Source organism: Microtus oregoni, unplaced genomic scaffold (genome assembly GCF_018167655.1).
Source record: "Microtus oregoni isolate MIOR12 unplaced genomic scaffold, Mior012 000031F_ref0000149, whole genome shotgun sequence".
Classification (NCBI taxonomy): Eukaryota; Metazoa; Chordata; class Mammalia; order Rodentia; family Cricetidae; genus Microtus; species Microtus oregoni.
In genome coordinates, this window is record NW_024543090.1 from 2,857,214 (window position 1) to 2,867,536 (window position 10,323).

Consider the following 10,323-nt stretch of genomic DNA (forward strand, 5'->3'; position numbering starts at 1 on the left):
CTACCTTCTTAGTCCACATGGTGGGTGAGTTACGTCGAGCACGTTGTGGCACTATCACCAGGAAGTGTTCTCTGGGGATAACAGAACCCTTTTAACTCCATTTTCTCTTGTCCTGCCCAGGGTGATCAACACACCAATGGCTTTGATGACAACTCCTCAGAATCTCCAGGGATCTATAATCTTGGGATGGCGTCATAGGACGATCTGTTTTCCCATAGGCCCCTGCACATTTCTGCAGACTCCATCTGTACATCTGTCAGGGGCATTGCTGGGCCTCCCAAGGTCTTTGCTGGTTTGTATTGCCTTTCCTTTCCACTTCTCGTTGTGATCCGTTCTGGAGGTTTCAGTCTCTCTCATTCATTCTCTTTTGTTTTTCTTTGTCTTCGTTGCAACAGTGCTGCAGATGATGGCCTTATTTCTTTGACACATTGTGGTGGCTGCAGAAACTTTCACTGACTTTTCTGCTTAGGGGAGAAATCTGCTAAGAAAATGGCACGAGGAAGAATAAGTAGCAACACTTGCCCCGCACTGACAAAGACAGATGGAATATGGCTGATATTGGGTGACAGGAGGGAGGAGACAACGGGGTAAGCCTCTCATGAGCAGCAATGCACAGGCAACAAAAGCACATAACGCACTGGAATAAGATTATTATTAAAAAGAACATTTTTGTTATGCAACCATCTTTGAATTGGGTGGACCTGGATAGAAAAGAGGCCGCTTATTCTTCTTGTTCTTATCCTCCTGGGCTGTGTCCTAGGAATCAGTTGCCAATCTGAGCCCTCTTAGGCGGCTACGCATTTTCCTAAGTGCTTTTGCATGTGCTGACTTCTTTATTAGTTTCTCTTCTCAATGCTGTGACCAAATACAGGACAAAAGCAACGTAAGAAAGGAAGGGTTTATTGTGGTATGGTCTGAGGATACAGTCCATCATGCCAAGGAGTTCCTAGCAGTAGGAGTGAAAGGCAGCTGGTCCCATTGCATCAGCAGTCAGAAAGGACGGAGAGGGGGGATGTTGCTGCTGAGCTCCTCACTCCTTCTTTATTCATGAAATGGTGTCCCCCACATTCAGAGTGGGACTTCTCTGTTCTTTCAAACCTTTCTAGAAGCATCCTCACAGACACGCACAGGGATTTGTTTCCATGGTCATTCTGGATTTGTCAACTTAACGATTAAGACCAACCATCACAATTTAGTGAAGGTAGTTTTAGTGCTATTTCTATTTTTGGATGATGGTACTGAGGGTCAGAGACTACGGGGAACTTGGCTAGGGTCACAACTAGAAAATAGAAGGGGGATTGATCCCAAAACAGCTTCTCTAGAACTCACCATTTCACTGGTATGCTGACTAGAGTGTCCTGATCAGATGAGGGACATGGTGTCATCATATCCTGCCCTCTGGGCCTGGCCCTGAAGAAATGCCTGTTTTCTTGAAGTCTCAAGTTCTACAGTTCCCTTTCTGGTCCCCACATTGGCCTTCTTTAGTATCTTAGCAGCAGGTGCCTTCTCCCAGGCTCTCAGACAAGAGTTCTTTCTGATTGAAAAGCTCTCCCCTCCCACTTTTCCCCTCTACGTCGGCTGACTTTTGCTCATTGCTCTGCTCTTTGTTTAAATGCCACATCCTTCAACCTCCAATGTGAGGTTGTCCCTATTAGCAGTCTTACAGGGCCATGTATTTTCCTGTCATTCCATTTATTACAGTAATGATTTGCTTAATGTCTGTCACCTCTACCAGATCCCACACTCCAGAAGATGAGACCATGTCTTCCTAGTTAACTACTTGCCTCCATCACCTAACACAGAGTCTGACCGAAAGCAAGCATCTGGGAACTACTCAAGCCATGAACAGCTATGACCACTGTACATTTGCCCAATAAACAAAGCAGAAAATACTGGGGTATGACGACTGTGTCACAGATCTTTACTGTAGCGTCTCATATGCGTGGGGTGCTGTTCAAATTGTAAAAGAAGAAACTAGAACTTATTTCTTATTTTAGTGCTGGGGCACTGTCCAAGAGAACCCTCATAACGTTAGACCGTTAGGCGTCACATCATTGGACAGTAAGGGGAAACTGTTTCAGCAAAGGGGTTTGCAGGGGCTGGCAAAGGTGCTTCGGGGTGGTAGGCATTGGATAAGTGAACTGCAAGTATTTCAACAGTGCCACAGCAACATAACTGTGCTGGTCGTTGCAGAACATACCTGGGCCATAACTATCTCTTGGAAAGAACCCCATAGGGATTTCACACTGGGCACCAACTCCTGAGTTGCTACAGCAGAATCATCGGATAGCTTTTGACAGCACTAGTAATGTGTACAGGGTCATAGTGTCAGAAAAGGCACAAACTATGCAGAACTGAGTCAAGAACATGACTTTCCAGAGAGACTTTGGGTGAGTCCCAGCTTCACAGGTGGAGAAGGAGAGGGCCACACAGCAATATTTAAAAAAAATTTTTATTAGCTCAATGCCTTGAGAAGTCAAAAATGCTTAACCTCCCCTTTCATTAGCATTTTTTTGATTTTGCTAATAGGTCACTAGAGAGGGGCTCACGAAACCATGAAGCCGAATGTTCTGCCCTGGAAATGAAAGGTTGAGATTCAATCTGTGGTGCCCTTCGCTCTGTTTTCTTTGAGAGGTTGGCAGCATGAGGTCTTCAGTGTCACAAGGCCAAAGATCAAATGGCAGTGGCTGGATTTTGCATCCCTTGAGAGCTGCAGCAGAAGCAGGAAGCTGACTGTCAATGAAAAGTCATTTTCCCTGGGGTTACTTGACCATCCTTTCACCCTAGACAAACCTGCCGAGACAATGGCTCTTTCCTCTCCAGCAGGCAAGCTACGTGAGCTCTGCTGCTGGCTGAAGGTCAAGCTGAGGGCTCTATGCACCCGAGGCAAAGGCTGCTTCCTGGGCAGCTCTACCATGCGGATCTCCAAACCCCCACCCCCATCCCAGCCCTTGGTCCCACTCTTACATTTTCTCTTATATCTCAGACTTCCTAGTGGCAAACAGAGCAGAATTTGTTATTGACTCCCAGGTCACTTGTTTCATGAATTACTTCAGGTCAAATCCTATTAAAGTGAATGTTTCCGTGGTGGGGAAATCTCTGAATAACCAAACCAGGGCTTCTAGTCTAATCCCCAAGTAAAGACTAAACTATGGCAAGCAGGATTTGATAGCAGGGTTTAGAAGGCGCCCAGGTGGAGTTTGCTTCTAGTGATAAGACGAATGACACGGCCTAAAAACCTTCCCTCTCTAACACACCCATCAGTGTTTCATAAAATACAGCAAACATCTTTTCAAATGCACAGCTCAACTCATAAAAATGTAGCGAAATCCTCAGGGCTTCAAAACAAAGAAAGAACCAAAGGCATAGTGATAGATGCAAAGTAAAAATGGGTCTGGAGAGAGAGAGAGAATGAGAGAGAGAGAGAGAGAGAGAGAGAGAGAGAGAGAGAGAGCGAGCCTGATTTTAGCAAGTACATTACATTTAATGTGCCCCAGCAAAAGGGAAAGTTGGACTTGTCTAAGACCACTCCCCAACGCCAAGACCCTCAAAGGAAAAAGCTAACATTTTACAAAAGAAGATTGGTTCTCTTATCTGGACTCTGGCTTCGGAAAAATAATCTCTGACTCCACCCCCTGCCATGGATCCTCTTTATTTGTTATTTAGATTTCTTTTACCTGCTAGGACTTCAATTACCAGGTAAGATATTCTAAAGGCCCTGCTCTGGTTTCAGCTCTGGGGTTCCTGACCCAAGAAATAAAAGCATTTTGAGAAGTACTTATCTTCAGTTCAAACAAAACAAAGAATCTCACAGATAAAATCTCCCTGAGGATGAGTTTATGGCCTCAAATTGCAAAACACAAAGCCTCTAAACATCAGATTATGTTCTTTAGGAGAAAAGAGGAGAGTGTCTGGTTAACTTTGCATTTCAGAAATATAACACACAATCATAAATGTAAGCATAGCCTAAATATTGCAAACAATATAAGGATATCAAAAATTGATTCACTGAATACCTAAAATTTAAAGTTGACTCAGTGTCCTTCATTTTATGTGGTGACTCTAAAAGGCAATAGGATTAGAGCATTCCAGAACTGCAGACACCAGAACCATCAGCTGCACACTTGTGAGTGACTAATGCAGGAAAGAAAGGCTTGAGATCCAAAGAAAAGAAAACAACATTTAAAAAAAAATAGGAAGACCTGGGAAAACAAAAACAAGTAATCATATGGAAATAGAAGAGCAGTGTATTTATTTGAGTTGAAACAGATGAATCTAAACTTTAGGAATTGATTACATGGTAGCTTTGATGACTGAAGTGAGAACTCACTGATCAAGAGACAGATCTTCACACCCTGTGGACATCACAGAAAGGAAGAGAAGAAAAGATGTGAAATTGTTTGGGACATGGACAGTAGAAAGATAACCTAGCTGGGCAATGGTAGTACACATTTTTAATTCCGGCACTCAGGAGGCAGAAGCAGGTAGATCTTTGTGAGTTTGAGGCCAGCCTGGTCTACAGAGTGAGTTTCAGGAAAGCCAGGGCTACACAGAGAAATCCTATCTAAAAAAAAACAAAACAAAACAAACAAACAAACAAACAAAAAAAAAAACGCTGGGCAGTGGTGGCGCACGCCTTTAATCCCAGCACTCAGGAGGCAGAGGCAGGCGGATCTCTGTGAGTTCGAGGCCAGCCTGGTCTACAAGAGCTAGTTCCAGGACAGGAACCAAAAGCTACGGAGAAACCCTGTCTCAAAAAATCCAAAAACAAAAACAAAAACAAAAAACCAAAGAAACAACAATAACAACAAAAATAAAAGAGGGAAAAAGACAAACTAATATATACCCAACAATATTTCTAGAAGAAGGTAATAGAGTGAGAAAGAAAAAAATAATTGAGGAGACAATGACTCAGAATTTGTTTTTTTAAACATTTGTTTATTTATTTATTATGTATACAGTATTCTGTCTGTGTGTATGTCTGCAGGCAAGAAAAAGGCACCAGGTCTCATTACAGATGGTTGTGAGCCACCATGTGGTTGCTGGGAATTGAACTCAGGACCTTTGGAAGAGCAGGTAATGCTCTTAACCACTGAGCCATCTCTCCAGCTACTCAGAATTTGTTTAGATTAAAAAAACACAAAGAGAGAAATTTTTAGATTTGAGAAGCACATAATTTGCCTATCAAAAAAGCAAAGGCAATGGGCCACATATCGAAACTTCATATAGGAATTAAAGGGCAACAGAGACAGATGGGGAAACAAAGGGAAGAGAGAGAAAGCATTTTATACTAGAGAAATTTGTCTTTAAGACATAGCCCCTCCCCTCAGTCAGCCATAGGCACATTTGGCTTCCTCTGACCCTTCCTTTCCAATCTGTAAAAGAAATATCCAGTCAGTGCTAATCCTCAGAGCTCTAGGAGATGTGTAACACAAAGCCTTGTTTGTTAATATGCAGTCAGCAAAAAGTAGCTATTAATATTATTGACAGTCCTAATTTCCCCCTGATATTAATTCCTGCCATGCCCTCCCCATGCACCCTGCCTTGGGAAGATTAATATTTAAATGTAAGTCATGTTGCAGACAACAACCTACTGGAAAAACTTAAACCACCTACTTATGGCTTCCTCAGCCTCCCAAGAGAAGTAGCAGAGACCACACTCTCTAATAGTCTGGTGCCCAGAAGAGCTACAGATCGTTTGGGGGGCACTACGTTGGAAATCTCATATTTTACCCTCCCTGCCAATATTGCTCTAAATTTCAAAGACAAAAAAGGCCAGATTGTCAACATTCTTTGACCCCCCCTCTAGGTCAGCTTAAGTTGTCACAGTACAAAGTCACATTGCACGTTTCTCTACTGTGATTTGCTTATCACATCTGATTTCTCCTAGACAAGTTTCCATTTCCTGTCTAGATTCTAAGCTCCACAGAGGCAAATCCTTCACCTCTCTTGTTCACCAATGAACCCACAGCACTCCGCTAAGGCTGGTAAGTGTAAAGGTGGTTTACTCAATCAGTAGGGAAATGAGACTGGGAGCTAGGACTAGTACTCACCCAACTGGGTAGCTGCCACGTGTAAGTGTTTTCCTAGATCCAAAAGGGACTCCAGAGATGCTGTCATCTCCCCGTGGCTTTTCCAGAGGAAACTAAGGAGGATCTCAAGTGGACGCAACTTCTGGAGTTATTATGGGGTGGAAATGAGATTCAAATGAGACACAGCCACTTTCCACAACCAGTGCCTCTCTTCGATTGCGTTGCCTTCTTGAACAAGACAGTGGCCATGGATGTAAGAGAAAAATAAAGCAAATATCAGGCGATTCCACTGAAGGGAAATACCCAGAACATGCAATTTTATACAAACAGGAAGGTGATTGGAGGGCAGGGGAGGGGGGAGACAGAGTTACTGCTTTGTGGTTTTATTTTATTATTTTTTGGAGATTGATGGAAAAGTTCTAGAAATATTTGTAAATATGCATAATGCCATAAAGTGTACAATTAAAATGATTAAAATTGCATTTTATGTGGTGCATACACATTTACAATGTCAAAGAAAAAAAAAAACCATGGCTGTGGTCAGTCTCTTAATCTTACCTTTTCAGGCCATTTATAGAATGGGACAAAATCTTTAATGGACGTTAAAGAAAAAAAAGTCATCTCCAGGAAGCTATAAACAGCAGGCAGAGACAGCTGCAGAATATAGAGCCATTGGCTTAAAAGTGACATGTTTCTATTATAACCCACAATTTCTCAGCAGAGCCGAATCTGTGAGCTGGTACAAGAAAAATGAGAGCTCTATAAGCTACTTAACTTTTCTGGATGGGAAATAAAATAGCTATTAAAACCATAAAAGATACCATATGGCACCCAAGAAAGGGGGGAAATAATTTTTGTGGTTGTTTCCTCAACAAACAATTAGTTGCTTAGTCTCCTAAAAAACAATAAAGTGCCATTAAGAGAAAAATTCAAAACTGCCAAGAAGACATATCTGAAGTGGAAATAGAGTTGAAAAGATAAATAAAATAAGCATTCCTTTGCTATATTTGGTGGAGTCCTGCAGAGAAAAAAAATTCCAGCTAGGCAGCATTGAGACATAGTTTATTAATGCAGTTTCCCCCACAGCAGGACACAGAAAGAGAAACTGGTAAAACAGTCGCATTAAAAAATGATGACTTTACATCTGATCTTTATGAATACACAGACAAGAAACTGTCCTCCTGAGCCGTCCTTGGGCTGCGTGGAGGCAGAGATGCAAAGAATTATTGTTTTCTTTTTTTTAAACTTCAAAGCGTTATTTGCTCATACATGCTCAGAGCAGACGAGACGTTGCCTCCCATGTTTAGAGGTATTTATGAAGAGACCCCACGGAAGATGCCGAGCGGTTCTCTCAGCTACATTTTCAACGAAGCCCTTTCGCCTTTTTTTCAGTCTACAGAATTGAAGCCTTTTTGTATTCCCTTTGGGGGGAAAGGCAGTGGGTTATAAACTGGTTGTAAATGGAATTTCCCCAGAGTTTGAGAGCTGGGAAGGAGCTTAGTGAGGAGGTAAGCCAGGGTTTGTATTGTGTAGGTTGTACCCCTCTGATCGGTTAGGAAAGCAGTTTAGAGGGTTCCAATTAGCAGTTGGAAGCTGAGAAAAAGGACAGAGCACAATTGAATAAAACATAAAAAAATGTGTCGCACATATTGTTTACTGAGACTTTTGTTTCTTGTGTGTGTGTCCGTCTGTCTGTCTTAGGTCACAATGTAAAGTATATCATACTGTGATTCCGGAAACTAACAGATTCGTCGTGTAACTAACACCTTCTTTCATGTAAAAGAATGGGAATCAGACAGGGGAGAAGAATGACTTTCTCAAATCAGAAGCCAGAAGGAACCTGGGTCTCCCGACTCCCAGAACCCTTTCCGTTAAACTTGATTCACCAAAATATGCCTGCAGGTGATTTGCTTCTGTGGAGGTTGGCTGTCAACTTGACAGGATCCAGAACCACCTAGGAGACATATTTCTAGTCACGTCTATGAAGATGTTTCCCAGGTCAAGTTGAAGAGGCAAGAGCTACCCCAAGTGTGGGCAACACGGTTTATGAACTGGCTATAAAGGAAAAAGTAAGCCAAGTACCAGACACAACCCTTCCTGCTTCCTGACTGCCTATGCAATGTGACACCTGCGTTACACTCCGGTCACCTGATTTTCCTTCCACAACACACTCCCCTCCGAGACTCTCCTTCCCTTAAGGTGCCTTGAGCAGGCAGTGTTGAGAGCAGTAACTAACGGGGTTTTTAGTCACTGCAGCAGCTGATGTGCTGGTCTTTCCTGGGGTCACTGGGCTTTCTCTCCTCCTCTCACACGCCTCTGCCCTTCTATTATTTGGGATCAGTGGTTATGTGGGATGAGGCAGGTACATGGAGGGGCAATGAGTACCCAAGGTCAGATGATCCATGACTCATAAATAACTCCTGCTACCTCGGGAGCCTGCAAAATTCCACAGCTCATTGCTCCCCGAAGCTGACAGGCCACATGAGAAATAGAACTACAGCCTGCTGTAAGAAATGGGGGCGGCCCCATGCTGACTCTATCATAGAGGGCATCTCCAGAAATAGTGGCCTACTGGCAACCATGAGCTCGGTGTAACGCTTACCAGACTCATGCGCTCTAGGCTGCATAAAGTGTTCTGTTAACACTGATAAGGCTGGGTTATGAGAGGATCTTGCCTGGCATTAAAAGTGTCTCTGGTTTTGACTCAGAGGAGGAATGATCTACCACATCAATAAATCCCTCTTGTGGTTCCCATGTGCCAGGCACTCTTCTGAAAATATTGTAAATATTTACTCATTTTGTTCGCACCAACAGCTTCCGGGTTGCGGGGGTCTTTCTTAGCTACAGTCTAGTCAGAGGGCTGTGAAGTGTCGAGATGTGCTAAAATAATTTGTTTTTCTTTCTGATTTGAAGACAGGAGTGCGAGCATACTTAATAGAGTTTAGAACTATGTCACCGGCAGAGCGAATTAATCAACAGTCAGACCCAAGGAGGAAGGTCAACTGCCTGCTTTCTCTTGGCAGAAGGAATTGGGAAGAGGATTGTTCCTGCAAAGATTCATCACTCTCTGCTGCTTTCCAGAAGAGGTGATGGATTTGCAATGAGCCATCTACATTTTTTTTCTTTCCTCTTCTAAATCTCTCGCGTGTATTTTAGTCCAGCTGCCTTGGTACATAGGGTGTGCTGGTTTCTGAAAACACCCACTTAAAACCATGTGGAAATCAAGCCTAGGCCCTTGGCTGACTGAACCAATGTTTTACACAGTGCTAGAAGAGGGTTCTCAACACTTTGTTAATTTATCACCACACGTCAAAACTGATCTTGATCTTGGAAACAGGTAGACTTGGCTTTGATAAAGAACTCGAGTAGAAACTTACGAAAGTGTTAGGGGGGGAAAGTTTGGTTTTGTTTTTCCCCTTTAAGAGGAATGTGAGCTGAGGATTCTTTTTAAAGCGTGTGTCTTCTGTGTATGTTTTATATGTTAACATTTAAATCCCACAGTACTCCTGATTGAATCTCCATGTCACAGATGAGGGAGCGAAGTTAAATGACCTGCTGAAGGTAAGCATGTGAGGGACAGAATTCAGATTATGGTCTCCCTGCAGAACCCATTACTTTTTCCAACTCATCTCCAGTTCAAAAATGACTTATCCCTGGGAGCATTCATTGAGCATTGCACAATGCTAATGGATCTTTCCATGCCCCAGTCTACTGACTAGTCATGAGGAATACCAACAGTTAAAGCCCTTTGTCTATAATTAGGCCTTAGTTCCCTTAACAACGCTACCATGAAGTTAAACCGATTTTTGCCAAGGGGCAGATGTGCTTCATTAGAGAATCTGAGAACCCTTTACACCGTGCTGTTTCGTGTTCATGGTTACCCATGGTCAAGTCTGGGCTTGGAGCTGAAGCACAGGAAGAATGTGGAGAATGCCGTTGGCCCAGAACTTACCCAAGGAAGCTGTATCAGAGCAGGGCGGATTTCCTGGGCAGCGGGTGAAACTCCAAACTTAGGTCTTCTCACGGTTTCCCTCAGTGAAACGTGCTGAGGAAAAATGCCAGTGGACTAATATCTACCCTTTTCTTGGAGCAGCCTCCATTAACCTCAACAGCAAATCATCACCAGAAATGAAAAATGTCTCTTTTTCAAAAGCGTAATTATCAGAGGTCTCACTGTGTCTTGAAAGGAGATGTATTTCCCATTATCAGCACATTCTCTATTTAGTCTCTGGAAAAAAAATTGGCTTACACCACAGTTCATGAGCTGTATCTTTCTTAGAGCTAGAGTAAG